At 43.1% G+C, this 18,206-nt stretch overlaps 1 long non-coding RNA gene across 1 annotated transcript in view; it reads right to left on the bottom strand.

Annotated features, from left to right (window-relative positions):
* Positions 1–11,288: 11,288 nt before the first annotated feature.
* The window catches only part of LOC102450621 (uncharacterized), a 53,076-nt gene continuing 46,158 nt past the window's right edge, over positions 11,289–18,206 (bottom strand). The window contains exon 3 of the long non-coding RNA XR_012902307.1: positions 11,289–14,149. This is a non-coding gene — a long non-coding RNA (uncharacterized LOC102450621). The remainder of the gene's footprint in view (positions 14,150–18,206) is intronic.

The following is an 18,206-nucleotide window of genomic DNA, read 5'->3' on the forward strand; positions in this document are numbered from 1 at the left end:
GCACCTTCCTGGGCTAGTGCGTACATCGTGGACCTCGTCCACAATCTCTGCACTAGGCACAGGAAAGTGGCCGTCTAGGGCAGGAGAGCTGCCAGCCTGGCCACCCAGGAGCAGGAGTGCATGAAAATCAAGGGGGTCCACTGAGACCCCCGACCCTGAGCCTTGAGCTTACAATGGCTGTCCTGAGTCAGAACAAAGGTCCATCTAGCCCAGTAGCCTGTCTGCCAACAGCGGCCAACCCTAGGGACCCTGGAGGGGATGGACCGGAGACAGTGACCAAGCCATTTGTCACGTGCCATCCCTCTCCAGCCTTCCACAAACTTTGGGCAGGGACACCACTCCTACCCCCTGGCTAAGACTACTCCATGGACCCAACCTCCATGACTTAATCTCACTTCCCTTTAAACTCTGTTCTAGTTGTAGCCTTCACAGCCTCCTGCAGCAAGGAGTTCCACAGGTTAACTCTTTGCTTTGGGAAGAAAAACTAGTTACTAGTTTCAAGCCTGATACTAATTCCTTTCCTTTGGTGTCCTCTAGTCCTTCTTTATGGGAACTCATGTGGAACTTTTCTGAATGCACCCTCTCCACCCAACCCCTGCTTTTAGAGACCTCTATCCTGTCCCCCCTCCATCTCCTCTTGTCTAAGCTGAACAGTCCCAGTCTCTGTAGCCTCTCTGCATCTGGGACCTGTTCCCAACCCCTGATCATGTTAGTTGCCCTCCCCTCTCCCAGCCTTTCTCTTCCCCTCTCCCACCTCCTTTTCCCAGTCTCCCCCAGTTTTGTTCAATAAAAACAGAGTCAATGTTGGAAGAAACGTTATCTTTATATTGTACATCAGGAAGGGGGGCTAGGGAAGGGTAAGTGGAAGGAGGTGAGGGAGGAATGGGGCAGGAGCCCTCGATGGGGAGGACTGGGCTGGCTCTGCGGGCTTCTGGGGGTGGAAGCTCTCTTGCAGCCCCCCAATTGCCCCCTCTCCCCAGATGGCAGCCTGCGGCAAGTGCAGCCGGGCTGATGGCCGAGTGGTGTGATGTGCCCAGTGTGGGCACTCTGGGCACTCCAAGCCAGGACTAGTTTTCAAGCGGGGCACCCCTGAGAACTGTCTGTCTGGGGTGGGGGTCGGGTCCCTTTAAGCGCAGCCCTCGGCTAGCCTGAGACAGCATCTCCACGCTCTAAGTCCTCCTCTGATGCCCTGCCGGCACTGCTTCCGGCCATCCTTAAGCCCTGTTCAGGGTCCACTCAATGTGGACATGCTAGTTCGAATTAGCAAAACGCTAATTCGAACTAGTTTTTAGTTCTAGACGCGTTAGTTCGAATTAGCTTAGTTCGAATTAACTAATTCGAACTAAGTTAGTTCAAACTAACTCTGTAGCGTAGACATACCCTATGAGACAATGGGGGGTAGTAGAGGAATCGCGGAGCGAATGGCGTAGCCCCATAGTCCTGGTCCCCAAGTGAGATGGGAGCGTACGGTTTTGTATTGACTTCCGAAAGGTTAACGGTATTTCACAATTTGATGCTTACCCCATGCCATGGGTGGAGGAGCTGCTGGAATGCCTGGGGAGGGCCAAGTATATCTCCACCCTAGATCTATCGAAAGGCTACTGGCAGATCCCTCTGGATCCCCAGGATAAGAAGAAGACCGTGTTTGCAACCCCATTCAGTTTGTTCCAGTTTCGACGGATGACGTTCAGGCTCCACGGGGCAGCAGCGACCTTCCAGCGGGTCATGGACCAGGTACTGGTGCCCATGAAGGGGTACGCGGCAGCTTACATCGATGACATCGCCGTGTACAGCGTGACATGGCCGGAACATCTCCAATATCTGGAAACCGTGATGCGAGCTCTACAAGAGGCAGGCCTCACGGCGAACCCCAAAAAGTGCCACTTTGCCCAACGAGAGGTGTCGTACCTCGGCTACACCGTGGGAGGGGGGCAACTAAAACCATTGTTGGGGAAGGTGGAAGCCCTTCGAAACTACCCGCTACCGTCAACGAAGAGACAGGAACGGGGGTTTTGGGGATTAGCAGGATATTACCGCCGATTTGTGCCGGACTTCGCCACGATCGCAGCCCCCTGACGGAGCTGACCAAGGACGTACACCCCAACAGGGTACAGTGGACGGCACAAGCCAACCAAGCCTTCCACGAGCTAAAACACAGGTTAGTCCAAGCCCCAGTGTTGAGGCAGCGTGACTTTGAGAGACCATTCTTTTTATATACAGATGCCTCTGAATATGGACTAGGGGCGGTACTGGCCCAGGACTATGACAGGGAGGAACATCCGATCCTGTACTTGAGCCGAAAACTCCTACCACGAGAAAGGAACTATGCCAAGATCGAGAAAGAGGCTTTGGCGGTGAAGTGGGCCATCGAGACCCTAAGGTATTACCTATGGGGCAATAAATTTAAACTGATTATGTATCATGCCCCACTAGTGTGGTTGAATTCCATGAAAAACTCGAATCTGCACCTAACTCGTTGGTATATGGCATTACAGCCTTACCAATTTGACATGGAATACCGAGCGAGGAAAAAACACCAAAATGCCGACTTTTTTTCACGAGTGTTCGAGCCCGCTGGGGACGGGGGAGACCCCGCGGTAAGGGGGGGAGTGTGACGGGCTGTCACTGACCCGGGGGCGGGGCGACCGGAGCCCTCGCCGGCAGGGGAATGACGGCCAGGCCCGGACCCCCCAGTACCCTCCCAACGCCAGTGGTAGGGGACGACGGGCTGGGGCGCTCCCCCCCGTGCCTGCGCCGGCAGCGGGCATACGGTCTAACACCCGAGGGCCTGTACAGTGGGGGCGGGGCAGAGGAGTGCAGCTGCCTGACAGGGCCGCACGCTGGGACGTGCCCGGAAGAGGCGGGGCCCCGGGCGGCGTCCGGCGCGGCGGGCCAGTTCAAAAAGGCCCGTCGCCAAAGAGGTGGGGTGCAGGCTCCTCGCGGTGGCGGAGTAGCAGCCCCCATTGCAGGACGGAGCGCAAGCACCGCTCAGCCCGGCTACCGGCCCGGCGCTGGTCCCAGGGCCTCCGGGAAAGCCACTGCCCCTGGCGAGCGATCAGCCCCTCTTAGGACGGCGGGCAGACCCCGCCGCGCCGAGCCAGGAGGGAACGGGACAGCCAGGAGTGCACCAGGACCGGAGAACCCACCCCTGAGACTCCACCCGGACGCCGCGGGCCGCCGAGTCATGGTAGGCTCAGGGGCGTCGGGGACGGTCCGCAGGACACGGCGAGAGGGAGGAAGGAGCCCGGGGCAGGGTGCTTTTGGTGACCGTGGGTGGACAAGTTTAGGGGGGAGTGAATCCCCCCCCCATCCACCGTGCCGGGGCGCTAGCGGCCCTGGCGCACAGGGCCCCGGGCTGGGACCCGGAGAGAGGGTGGGACTGGGTCCCCCTCCCTCCACAAGGGGAGCGTCCAGCCCCCAATGGCCACACTTAAAGGATGAGCGCAAACTAAAACCCCGTGCTGGGGAGGACTTAAACTGGGGGCGTATGCCCCACCCCGCAGAGCGGGTAATCATTGCCAGGGTTCGCTGACCCCCCCTTCCATCTGGGAGGGGGTGATCGCACCCAAGGGTCCGGGCCCCATATCGGGGATCCGGGGACACCAAGGAACAAAAGGAGGACAAAGGGGTCCGCAGACCCCGCCTCTCTGCCCGAGAGGGGGTGATCGCACCCCAAACCCTGACAAGCAGGGATTTAAATATGTTCATTAAAATAAAAATGGCCTCCGTGCTGTGCCGGCTCAGCTGATTGCCGGCACAGCATGGCAGTCAAGATGCAGATCGGTTGACAGGGAAAGCCTTTGTCACAGCTCCTGTAAACCTCATTTCACAAGGCATAAGGGAGCAGTTGACAAAGACTTCCTCTGTTGACCAATCCGCGTCTTGACTGCCGCGCTGTGCCAACAATCAGCTGAGCCGGTGTAGCGAGCAAAACACCGGCATAGCACAGCGGCCATTTTTATTTTAATAAAGCTGGGGATATTTAAACCCCCGCTTCATTGACTACGTCGGGTAGCCTATTTTACATGCCTCTGTTGTAAAGTCTAGACATACCCTCTGTGTCCAATTTACATATGTCTGTTTCTTAATAACTATATGGGATGTACATCCTGATACCTTGTTTGGCTGATGGCTACTATGGGTGTGTCTACACAGTAACGTTATTTCAGAATAATGGTCGTTATTCTGAAATAACAATGCAAGCGTCTACACAGCAATTCTATTTTTTCAAAATAAATTCAAAATAATGGATTCCTTTTTCCGACTTCTGTAAACCTCATTCCATAAGGAATAACACCTTTTCTGAAATAGCTATTTCAGCAAAGGAGTAGTGTGGATGCTCCATTGCTGCTATTTTGAAATTGATCCTCCCCTGGGCCATTTACACTAATTACTCCCCAGTGCCTCCTGGGGCTCTAAATCGAGATAGCACGTCCACATTAGGGAAGCCTGCCTCAGACTAATTTTGAGGCTTCCCTGTAGTATAGATAGGCTATTTTGAAATATTCCAGAGAATTTCTTTTGAAATAGCTTATTTCGAAATAAGTATGCAATGTAGATGTACCTTATGAGTACAAGAATTCTCCTAGTCTCTGCATGGTTACTTCTTGTTAACTGTATGCCAAATATTTAAATAACTCTACTATGACTAGTTGAGAGTTTTCAAGCTCTTTGCTGATTACCAAACCCCAACCTCATCTTTTCAATGCTGTTTGAGGAATCAGAATATTCAATATTTCTAAAAAGAAGATGACAAACCTTTCCTTCACTCCAAGCAAAAGTGACAGTAAACGGGGAATTTAAAGAGTTAAGCACATTGACGTATTTGCATCTGTTCCTTCAACCATGCATCACAAGTCCTTACAGTTTATTAAGGTTCTTGTTCACATAGTAACTGTTCTATGTTTGTGTTCACATTTGGAGAATCACAACAGCTGCCAGAACCCCAGCCTTTTAAATCAACTCTGAAGTCCCAGAGGCACATGCCTGAAGGCCTGCATAGGGAAGGCTAGTCCTTAGCCTTATCTCTTCTTCCTAATGCCCTGCCACTACTGAGAGCCCAAGGTTGGGCCCTTTACTGGGCCTGGTGAAGTCTGTTCCCATCACTGAGTAAAATTAAGTAACATGTCCAAGATCACACAGAAAATCAGAGGGAAGCATGTGAATTGAAATCAGAGCAATTGAGTTCCAGGTTTCTGTCTTCATCAGAAGGCCACTCTTCCATTATCCCTTTCAGGATGGGAGGGCAGTGGAGAGTGGAAATACAAGAAAAGGAAGAAAGGAAAATAGAAGTGAAAATGTGGATGATTTCAGGAACTGCAAGAGGAACTACTATGCTGCAGTAACGTTTCATCTTTTTGTATAATAATTTACCTTTCAGCAATGTGAACATTTTTCTTTTAGTGCCTCTCTTTTTACTTAACATTTTTTTTTTAAACAGTAAGGTAATAACTTGAGGGTCCCTTCTGTAAGCTTGGTAACAACCATATCCTTGGCTAATAAACTCCTTTGCCTTCAGCCTCAGTGGTTATTCATTCCAGGTTACGGCTATTATCTTGTGAGCAGGAAGCACCCTCAGGTTACCATTATAGGGGGAATAACTTTGTTAGATCATAATATGCACAGAGACGTCTCCATAATCAAAATGATACAGAAGACTGAGCAGATATATTTAAAGTTCCTTTTCTCCACTTAATCAAAAAGGTAGAATTAGAAACACTTTTTTCTGCTGTTCAGATTCTTTCCAAACAGCACAAATTAGCCTGCTTGCTCTCTATTCCCTGAACTCTTATTTAAAATGATCAAATGTATAAACTTATGATCACAGAAAACCTCCAATACAATTTTGCAGTACATCAATGAACAAAACCAGGATTTTTTTCAATTAGTATAAGAGACTTTGAGTGGTTGTGTGAAATCTGTGAGCGTGTGTGATACTGTACCAGCAGGAGTGCAGGTCTCTATGGGTTTGCAGAAGAGAGATAGATAATCATGAATGAGATTTCCATTTTAAATAACGTCTCATTTTCATATTCTCACGTAAGTAAATGTATATTGAATGATGAGTGCATTAAGATATTCAGGCACATTTAAAAGGTAGTTCTACATTTGTACAGGATGTTAAAAACAGCTGAATTTACCTACTTGTGGTTAAACACTTACCAAACCTCCAAAGCTAAAGCTGATCATCTACCCATCTAATATCTAATGTGTGTAGGTGTGTGTATACACACACACCTGTCTAGTCTTTTCCTGTTCACCCAAAAAAGAATGAATATATCAATTAAGCATATTTGTTCTGTTCCAAAGACTTTTGGAGGACTCCATTTAAGGTTCCAAAGTAGCATTTTAAATTAAGGATGACAAACAACATTTCTATAATCCTTGGAATCAAAGATTGGTAGCTGATTTTGTGGCAGCTACCATAACATGACCAGCATGAAGTCTTTGAGCAAACTACAATTGTGAGCACGCCACAGGCAAATTGTGTGCCCAGCTACACTTTTAACAGGAACCATTTCTCGGTGCTAATCGTATTGCATGCCCAAATATAAGTGGGTATTTTTTAAATGTAAGTTAATAAAGGCATCTATCTCTAATGATAAGAAAAGAAAATGACACTTCCACCTTCCAGAACTTAGGGGTAGGGCTCATCATCTTTGTTTGTAAGAGGATGGCCAATAGAGTCCTAGCTGCCTTGAGAAGAGTCAGTCTCAGTAGACCGTTCATAGCTGCCATGCTCCTGTCTAGTCTCCTTCAATGAGCTTCCATCATTTATTTGTTGACTGCTACCATTTTTCTTCCATGTTTATTCTGATTGCAAGTTTTACAGGCAGGGGTTGTTTTCTCTTGGGCATTTGCACAGTAGTCAATACAGTGGGTTCAGAATCCTGACTGGGGCCACTAGATACTAATAAAATACAAATTATAAAAGGCAATAATAGTAGGGTCTAATTGAACTTCTACATTTGAGGAGGGATATGCATCTTTAGAGAATCATTGAATAGATCAGCATGTTCCCCTCATGGACAGAGGTATTAATAGTCTCCATCAACAAGCAATTAAGTGGAACAACAAGAAAACATTCTGAAATAATTATCTGATTTACCTTTCTGATGATAACATTATTTTATAATGTTCTTTTTGTATGAAAAAAATACTGCACTCATACACACATAGAAACCCTCAAACACTGCTTACCCAAAGGCAACATACAGAGAGGAGATAACTATGTGATTTAAGAAGGGATGAGAATAGACCTCACATTTAATTAACAAAGAGGGATTGAGAGCCTCTATTGCAAGCAATTGATTGTGCTCATGGGAATAAAAGATTTGAGCTAGTGTCAGATAGGTTAACAGAAAATGTTCAAGATGATCTGAATGATTCTTAGGGTCAGTTATGGTTAGTATTATTGTGAGATCCAAAATCAAAAAGCAATTATAGTTAGCAATAATCTCAAGTGAGAGGTAGATTGTTGCCAGTTTTAGCCACTGAACTTTCTGCTGTATGAAAGAGCCAGAATCATAGGAGAACTATTTGAAATATATTATTAGTGGAATGATCCAAAAATTGGAACGCAATAATTTGTTGCCAATTGTTATAGAATTTGATGTTTTTAAATAACAAAAACCTCTGTATTTGTTTTTCAGAATGAACATGTATCACTCACAGGAGACCCACTACAGTATGGGAGTTTAATGCTAATTAAACCTACAATAAATTACTGAGGAAATGCTGAATACACTGTGGTAATAGATTGAGATTGATGCTGAGTTTAAAGACAATAGGAATGGAAAGCATACACAGCCTCTCACACAAATCATTCCCAATGGCCAAATTCCCAGATTTAGAACCAAAGAGAACAAAGGGCCTGATGTATACATTTGATGCGACGAAGGAAAGTATGCAACTGAACCTGTATGTTGAGTAATTCACAAGACATTTCTGAAGAATGATTTTACTCCGCATTGCTATTAATAGTAAAGGGGGGGGAGGGGGAAACACCAGTATGTCTTGGAGGATAGAATATCACGAATCAAATTCAATTCTGATACACACCATGAATTGCTATGTTAGGCAATGGTGTGGCAGGAAGAAGCTCCTACACATTAGATCTCACCTTCCAGTATTCTGCCATTGTGTATTATGGAACATTTATAGGTCTGCCTGCTCTCTGCACAGGGGACCCTTCTAGTATAGCCTCTGGAAGACCGACAATGTCCAAGGAAGTCTCACAGGAGTTACCCAATGGAATTTCCTTTTAATGTTTATAGTGTGGCTCTAAAGCCACTTCCCGGCAGGAAGAGAGTATGCCCTTCCAGGATCACACATTTTTGAAATCTCTAGTAAAACCCATATTCCTTTGCAAACCTGGGCAATGGTGTAGGCATTCATGCATCACTAAAGGAACTATATCACAGAGCACACCAGTACTCCAGTGCAACTTCTGGTTGTCCCTGGAACCCACAGCACAGCATCATGGTATCCTAAGTAATTGTGATGGATTTGCAATGTAGAACACTGCAAACCCCATTGAACTTTCCCCTACTGCACTCTTTTTTCTGTCAGCCAGGGAGAAGGAATGGTCCATGTGACAAGCTGCAGGGAAGTTGAAGCAGAGACTATGTGGCCAAAAGAGGGCTAAAGTCAGGAACAGATGAAGAGCCATATGTGGATGAGGACTGGACATAACTGCTACGTGTAGGTCTTTGTGGGACTTTCGGGCAGGAAGACAGTGCACAGGGCCCCCAGTAAAAGTCACTTAGGGTATGTCTACACTACCCCGCTAGTTCGAACTAGCGGGGTAATGTAGGCATACCGCAATTGCAAATGAAACCCGGGATTTGAATTTCCCGGGCTTCATTTGCATAAGCGGGGCGCCGCCATTTTTAAATCCCCGCTGGTTCGAACCCCGTGCCGCGCGGCTACACGCGGCACGAACTAGGTAGTTCGAACTAGGCTTCCTAGTTCGAACTACCGTTACTCCTCATTCCACGAGGAGTGCTTATGCAAATGCTTATGCAAATGAAGCCCGGGAAATTCAAATTTGCTTATGCAAATGAAGCCCGGGAAATTCAAATCCCGGGCTTCATTTGCAATTGCGGTATGCCTACATTACCCTCCTATTTCGAAATAGGAGGGTAGTGTAAACACCCTTACTGAGGCTGGTTTGGAAAAACACAAACTCATTTTTTCTGTAATTGAGATAGGACTGGAAAGTGCACCCCAAGTACTAGGTTTGAAAAACCCTGGCTCTTAATTAGATTGCCCCAGGGACCCAAATATTTACCATTATTGTACCCTTTGTACCTATCATATCTACAATCTTTTGCTTTGCTGTCTGTCCTAGTAAAATGCCTTTTCCCTTGGCCATATTGGGACCCACTAAGGGTAACACCTATGAGGCCTGGCTGCTGAAGCATCTTCAATACTTGCATCCAAGTATTGGTGGCTCCCATTGGCACCATAAGGGTTTGAAATATAGTGCAGCTCCAACTTTATAGTGTAGGGACATGGGGGAAAAGGCTATAGACATGCTTTGGGTAATTAATAGGCATTTTTAGAATGAAATCTAAAGCTAGCCTTATGTAGCAGTTGGAAATAAGCCAGAATTTCTTGAACCATTTATGTAAGCATAAATTGGAATCAATTTTGGAAAGAATGCAATGTCCTTGAGATGCCTGAAAGATGTAACCAACAGAGGAATCCTTGTGGCTATATGGGATTTTCTATACCTTTCATCAAACTAGGATCAAAATGCAAAAATCTACCACTCAGTTGTCATCATGTGAACAAGTAACGCTCCCTGGTGTACTATACGTGCATGAAACAATGACAAGTTTAATTATAGATATTCATGTGCTGCAAATCTTACCTTGCTTCAATATTTTGCATGCTTATTTCAGATTATCATTTGTGAGTCAAGCAATATAAATGGAAACTGCTCATACTTCAGGCATGTTGTATAGCTGCACGAGGTATACACACACAAACATACACAAATATAAATCTTTTGCCAACTGCAAGAAAGGTCATGTTCAGGAGTTAAAGATTCCTCTTAGTATTACTAAATTGAACCAGCTTGAATACTTGCCCAGAAATCTGTGAAAAGTGTACACCACTCCAGGCACTTCTGAGAGGCAATATATACAGACTTAGAAGTTATGAGGAAGAAAAGAAATCAGCCACTTATGTCACTATGTAAGTCAGATTTTACCCAATAATTACACAATCTTTTAGTGACTAAAACTAAATGTTTTTTTGATAAAATAAAGGAAGAAAAGAGTTAATGGTAAAAGATCATATATGTACAAATAATTGTGAAGTTCTTTATTGGGTTTGTAGCTATGAAGGAACAGACTTGTAAAGTCTTGTTGGCTTGTAAAGTCATTGTGGCAATTTCCAAAGTGACTCACAAGAGCAGCCGTTGTCCATATACAAACTATCTTGGCAGAATTAGTTCCTTTTGTGGTTCATTGTTAGAGTGATGTGTCCTTAATAGGAAAGTTAGATTAATAGAGAAGGCCAAATGGAGGTCCGTTTTAATTTATGTTTCTGGGTGGCTGTTGTTGATTGCCTTCCTTTCCCCCTAGATTAATGTAGAAATATTGTTTTAATTGTTAAACAAATTATAAATAGTTTTGTGGGAAGGCTTAGGTGACTTTTGCATGTAACAGGTTGAAACCAAAACTGGGGGATAAAACCAAAAAGTCCTATAAAAATTCATCTTCAGCACTCAAATTCCAGTCAGACTACTCCATTAAGACATTATCCATAGATAACAGTTTTCAAGAATGCTACCTGGCTTTTGTTATTTGAAGTTACATAATAAGAATGAATCCATTTCTAAATGCTGCTGGGGAACCACTATAATATTATTCCAAGTTTAATCAGTCCCAGTATTAAGAGCTCTTTTTATAGGAACTCTTAGGGTTTAAATATGAGTATTTTTAAAATATAATGCTTTAAATTTAAAAAAGAAGTATCAAATAATGGCCTGCTCACTTATTTTTACCCTTCACTGAACAAAATAGACTTATACCATGTGAAACATGCTATGATGGTAACTGACAGGACCTTTTCTCCCTTAATGTGTGCATCTAACTCCATTAATGTTAAAGGAATAATGTATTCATTCTGTCAATGGGAGAACAGACACAATAATTACTCTAGGATAAATTGCAAAAAGAGCTCTTTCATGTTTAACCTCATGAATTTTTGTTTTCTCTCTGAAATAAGAAGCATTTTCATCTGCATTCTAATGTACAGTAAAACAGTTTTAAAATAACTTAATAATAAATAACCAAGGTGTGAAGTACCATAGTTAAAAATACCCTGTTGGAAAACATCCGTCAGTCCATTAAGCTGCTATTTACTAGTCACTTACCCATTCCCTCTCTTATTGTTTAATCATTTACCTTTACTCAATAATATGCTTCTTTATTTCATTAGTCTAAATGAATCTAAGTGATAAAAATCATCTTTCAACAGCCATGTTTTCAGTATGTATATAGGAGAAAAGATAGCCCATGGAAAAAAGGCACCTCTGCCCCCAATTGCTCCAGGAAATCATTTAATCTAGTTTTGTTGAGAGTTGTGTGACAGATTGGTATCAAATTAAGATACTTTCAATTCAAGCAGCCTTTTTTGCATAAACCCCTTTGATCTCATATGCACAAAAGTGAAGAAGATCTTATGTCAAACAGTTACCGGATTTGATTGAAGATAAATCAGCTAACTTTGAAGCACTCTGCTCCTTCCAAAGTAAAGTAACTTGACTTGCTAATTGTACTGAATTCAGTAGCAAAAAGAAGTTACCCATGAAATATTTTTTATTTGTGTTTTGCTTAATTCAACCACTGTTGCATTGGAGTAAAATGCTTTCCAGGTTATATTCTGCCAAAGTCCATGCCCACTCCACAAAAGATCTCTATCTGCTTCTGAGGCACTGGCCTCACTGACAGTGCTCTGAGTCCTTTGCACCAGAAGTCTTGAGGCAACCAGTTTCTAGACCATTCCAGACTGTTGGAGTCCTTGTCCTTCTGTTAGATCAACATGAAGAGCTGTCTTCACATGAGACAAACTGACAATCCAATTTCTGCTGAGATATAGAGTAGCCATCAAATGCCAACCTAATTTACACTGTGTTAATGACTCTGCATGTGGAGTTCGAGAAGTCATCTTCCCAGGATGGCCTAGCCTTCCCTTCCCCTGCCCCTTCCCCTCCCCCCCTCCTCATCCAAGCACCTGCATAGCAATGAAGAGAGGTGAACAAGTCATTTGGAAACTACAGCACCAGGGAGTCTTAACCTTTGACTCTGGGTCTCATTCCAGGGAGCAGGATGCCAGCTCACAGCTGTTCTTGTTGATATTCTAGTCATATCAGGTTTTGTTCCATGCCCTTCCAAAGACTAAATAATACAAAGTAACTAGCAGCTATCACATAGAGTTTCTCTATTAGTTTCTGGTCAAATGAATAGAGAAAATTGCTGTGTAGCAGTGAGATGAGAGGGAGGGGTGACAGGGATTTTTTGCTTGTTTTTTAAAGTTGATGTGCAATTTGCTTGTGTCCTGATCTGGGGAATTCACTCCCACTGATATGACCATCTCAAATCTCTCCACTGCCCAGTTCAAATAGCTCCTTTTTGACTTTGTCTTTACAAACAAAAGCAAACGTCCCTGGAATGCAGAATGAGAGTTCCAAGAATACCGTCTCAAGAAAAAATGAAGCTTGCCTTTGCAATCAGCAATTTCATGGTTCCAAAAGAGGGAAGTTGTCAGTGAAGATGAGATACTAGAATGGGAGAATTTTTTTAGGTATCCTGCTCTCAGGGCATTCAGGACTTCGGGGGGTGAGGGGAGGACTAAGGCAGAAACAAAACATAGTTTGGGAATACAGGGATATCAGCAGAATACAGGGGAAGGGACTCATGGTTACAATTAGATAAGAATTGTCAGCCAGAACAATTTTGTTAAGGAAAAATGCCTTTTTCAACAATAAAATAAAATTTTTTTATAGGAACATTTAAGTCTGCTGAATAATTTTACTTTTCTGTGAGAAAAATTGAAGTGATGGCAACTCAAGCAGCCAGGTACGTCTACACAGCAGGGCAAGAGACGAATTAAGCTACACAACTTCAGCTATGTCAATTGTGTGGCTTAAGTCAAAATAGCTTAATTGGCGCTGTCTACACAGCAGGAAGTCGAGGGAAGAACAATCTCCCTTCCACTTCCCCCACTCCTCATGAAATGATGGTTACTGGATTCAGAATAGGAAATCCTCCAGCTCACCATTATTTTGAAATAATGGCTGGCAGTGTAAACACACTCGTTGTCATTTTGGAATAACGTCAGAGAAAATTAAGACATAATAATTAAAATCCTACTTATGGATTATTAAATAATTCTCCTTAATAATTAAAGAGAAAATTAGTACTTAATAAGGACACGACATATCCATGCCTCTCTAATGAATATGTGTATTTTTCCTGTTGATATCCACATTGGTGGATTGAGTTATATTAAACTCCTGAAGCCACAGCAACTTTTTTTCTCTTTAAACTTCAATTTTTACCAATCATTTTTAATATTTTAATGTTCTAATATAGCCCTTGCAGGTTGAAAAGAAAATAACCATTGACCCATAAAATGTTGGACTTGATATAACTCAAAATGATGCTCTGAACTCACACACTGAAATAAGATGAAGAGAGCTAGAGCTATCTTAAAATCCCATAAAAGAATACAATTAAAATGACTAGGAGCACAGGCAGTGACTTTCAGCTTTTCCCAGGGTGATTCAACCCCACTCCATCTCTTCCCCCAAGGACGCATCCTCACTATGCCTCTTTCCACCTCTAGTCTTTCCCCTTTCTCTTCCCACCATAGAGAAGGTATAGAGAAAAGGAAGAGAAAGAGACCAAGGACAGAGGGCTATGCAACTCCCATAGAAACCTTAAGATAGTGTTTCTCAAAAGGGGCCATGAGCCTGCTTTGGAAAAACTGCTAACGAGATCCTCCACTTTGTTTATCTGAAGAGTCCACATCCTCGTTTTCAGCCAAGGGAGCTGCAGGAAGCAGAGTGGCCCAGGCCGCCACCTTCCGTGGCTCCCCTTCATTGGAAATGCTGAACCGGAACCAATGGGAGCTGCATGGAGAGATAAACAAAGCAGAGAGACAATTTGAGAAATACTGCCTTAAGGACCGCTAAAGCACTGATTACACAACTGAAATACATCTCTCTTACGTGATTTATTTTTTTTAAAAAAGAATATGCATAACTTGGAAATCAATTCCTCAGTCAGAGCTATACACTGAGAAAGGAGTGCAAGATTTGGTGCTAATGTGGTGGTTTACTTGAGTATACAATTTTGCCCTAAATATACTGCAAGGACAGCAGAAACATGACGATAATAAAATCTCATTTAGGCTACTCGCAATCTGTTTAGGGAGTTGAGTCAATTCCTAATATAGTGTAAAGGCAGCACACAATTATTTAAAAAATGAAGTTAACAAATGATAGTGTAGAATATTTCTTGCCTTTCTCTCAAAATCATGGAAATATTACATTATAGAAATTGCCTCTCTAGGTCCCTCAAATCTGACTGAGCCTTTCACCTTTCTTGAAGGTATTTAATAGTCTTAATACTTCAAAATGAGAAGAACCATATAACAATTTACAAACTCTGATAATAGATCTCTAATGGAATGCTTAAGCTTCTATTCTCAACTTCAGCTCCTGGTCCATCCACATGAAATTGCCCTTGATAAATGAGAGTCTTTAACCATTTTAAATTATATGTTTTTGCATTAATCTTCAAACAGTTTGGTGATATAAACAGTGATACAAGGACAATAGAGTGACTATTAACATTATTATCATACCAATTATTTAAAAAACCTAGACTACTAGACTTTGAAGGCAACCCATTTTTACTCTTTTCATTGAATAATCTGACTGCATATTGAGCATTTGCAGGAGATTAAAGTAAAGTTATCATGTGAAAACCTGATATAACCTCAAGCTAATTAGTTTTCTTGACCCCTGTGACACCTATATAGTGAAGAAAAGCAATAACATGTGAAGCAAAACACATTTTCCCCTGTGTATTGAGCAATATGACTATTTCTGTAGCCATTTAAAATTGATGGATACTTAAGAAAATTACATACAATATAAATATAACACATACAAATATAACCATTACTTTGAAGATGGGAGAAAAAACTTACTATTTTAAAAAGTGTTTCTTTAAGACCAGCCGAGCACATCTCAACTAATGTGTACACGTGAAAAAATTGCAGTTTTAAGAGGCTCCTAAGGCCTGTTAGCTCTGTTCTACACTATGGCGTTATTTCAAAATAACCCCCCGAGGTCAAATTTATAAGCGGAGCGTCCACACTACCAAGCCTGTTATTTTGAAATAACGGGTCACTTATTTTGAAATCTGTACTCCTGCTTTTCTTGAGAAATAATGATAATTCCAAATTAGCTATTTCAAAATAGTATTAGTGTGGACACTTTGCTGCTGCTAATTAAAAATAATTGGCCTTTGGAGGCTTCTTGTAGCTAGAGCTCTGACCGCTCAGGCCACAATTTGATGATTCCTTTAACAGGGAGAATGGATGAGAACACCACTTGCATTTCAAATTCCTTGATCTTTCTTCCCAGCACTACCTAATCTGCAGTGACCTGCTCAAGGTCATTTTTGGCCTTATCGTTAGTTCCTACATGGAGAAGCAGGAAGGGGTAGCAATCTGAAGGTTTGATCAGTTTTGGAAGACTCTCACTTCCATCCTGATTCTAGCTCCTGGTAAGCAGCACACTTCTCAAGATTCCAAGTCTGGTCAACAGATGGATGACTCCGTCCCTCTTAGGAAGGAATCCCTGACCACCACCTCCTGTCTTCTTCTCTTGCAGGTAGTGGTCGGGGAATCCCCATCCCTAGGACTACACATCCCATGCCTTCCAGTAGATGGGGGTCTCTTTCTGATCTCTTCCCTGAGAGGTTCCTGCCAAAGCACTCTCCACAGTAGTGCCTGTGCAGAGAACTTGAAAATGGTCTCTTACCTCCATCCTCGGAGGGTAGCTGGTCACATCCCCCACCATCATCATCATTGGAATCTAGCCAGGACACTCCCAGCATCAGATTCCAGGAGAGTGGCATAGTGGAGGATGAGGAGTAGGTGGGAAGGGAGAGCAGGGAAGAGGTGGGGTAGAGGATGAAAGACACACATAGGGAATGCAGCAGCCCCTTGTGAAGAGGTACTGGGGAGAGTCATACAACTGGCCTTACACAAAACTCTCCCTCAAGGCCTCTCTGATGAGCATAGCCCCTTCATGTGCTCTCTGAATGGCACTGGTGTCCAGCTGCTCCAATTCCCTAGACAGATGTTTGGCCTCTGCCCTGACCCTGGCAGAAAAGTCTCCCCCTTGCTTTCACAAAGGTTGTGGAGCACATAGGAAGCTGCCACCACAAGGTCCAGGTACGTGAGGAGATTCCTGAACCTCCCCTTTAAATGACCAAATGCACATTTGATGACCATGTGGCACCTGCTCAGCCTGGCATTGAAGTGCTCTTTGCTGCTTTGTTCAGAGAATAATGCTAATTTTGAAACAGTTATTTTGAAATAGCATTACTGTGCACACTCTGAAGCTGCTATTTTGAAATAACTGCTTACCAAAGTAATTTGAACTAGTCACTCCGCAGTGATTCCTGGGGCTCTAAGTTGAGGTAGCCCATCCACATTAACAGAGCCTGCCTTGGACTAATTTTGAGGCTTCCCCCTAATGGGGACAGGCTATTTTGATTTTGTGAAATTGGGAGTTGTTAAGTCTAATTTAGTTATTTCAAAATAATATCCTAGTGTGGACACAGCCCTTACAGAGTACACACCAGAAATGATGACCCCACCCTGCTACTCTCACAAGCTACATCTAAATCCCACATGTGAACAAATATATAGAGTGAGATCCTTTATTGGAGCTGTTTTAACTCCAAATGTTGGCAGCATATTTTTAGTACAACTACTTTTAGAGATGGAAAATCCTCTGCCCTGACATGAAGCTTTTGTCTTGCAACTGCAGAGATGCCATGTTTAGATGCTTCACATGGCAACCTGATGCCTTCGTAAAAGTCAGCTGTTCTTAATAAAGATGAGATGATCAATTCTCAGAGTGAAGTTTCTATAACCAGGGACCCAGTTCTGCCAGCTTTGCTCACATTGGGGAGTATCTTACTCCATAAGTAGTGTACTGTGGCCAGATCCTGGTCACTCATAATGTTATTTAGAAATGTTCTGGAGACACAAAATTGCCTTTAACAAGTCAGTTGGGGATTCTCAAGCTCAATGGGCATTCTTGGCTGACATAGCTCTAGCACAGGTGGCTCTATTCAGTCCTGCCCAATTCTCAGTGTAAGGGCATATGAGGGATGTTTTTGGAGTGCACCCAATATAACTTCTTGGGGGAATTACACAATAGCAAACATTTGAGAATCCCTAAAGCGGCTTTAATTCATGCCTAATTATGACTCATTACTTTACAGCTCCCGGTGTTCATAAAAATGACATAGAAATGCCTTTCCCTCCACCAAAATTCTCCCTGAGAATGAGGTCACATTGTTTGCTTAAGGTAATAAATAAATGCTGCACAGATGAAGCATGATTTTATTGATTAAACTAAACTAAAAACCTGGAAAATAGTTTGAAAAGGTAAAGAGCTACACAGCTAAACTCCATAGTGTACAAGAGCCCTGTGGCTAGAAGCTAGGTCTCCCATCTGGAGGCCACTACTCCCTGTGATATAGATATTGATCTCAAAGGCCCAAGGAGTTAAAAGTGTTTATAAACTCTTTCCTAGCCCCACATTAAGCAGTGATCAGTAAGTTCAGGGTTCTTTTGAACAGAGCTTTGATTTTGCTCTGTTAATTTGCACATACCCCTAAGCATTAACTTAAAAGATATTGATTGACATACAAGAAAAAAACAAGAAATTAAAACAGACATTTATATGAAGTTGCGGCTGAGTAAATGTGCAAAATAGATTGTCAAAACCTTTAAAGAATTTGGAGGTAAAATATCAAAGTATCTTTGTAACAGAGTCAGCACCATCTCTTGTGCTTGTCCTTTCTCTGGGCAATAATGCCTGCAAACACACAATAATGCCTACTTCTTTCATAGGGAGTGTATTTGTAGGTGGTGTA

The sequence above is a fragment of the Pelodiscus sinensis genome, chromosome 3, assembly GCF_049634645.1.
Source record: "Pelodiscus sinensis isolate JC-2024 chromosome 3, ASM4963464v1, whole genome shotgun sequence".
NCBI lineage: Eukaryota > Metazoa > Chordata > Testudines > Trionychidae > Pelodiscus > Pelodiscus sinensis.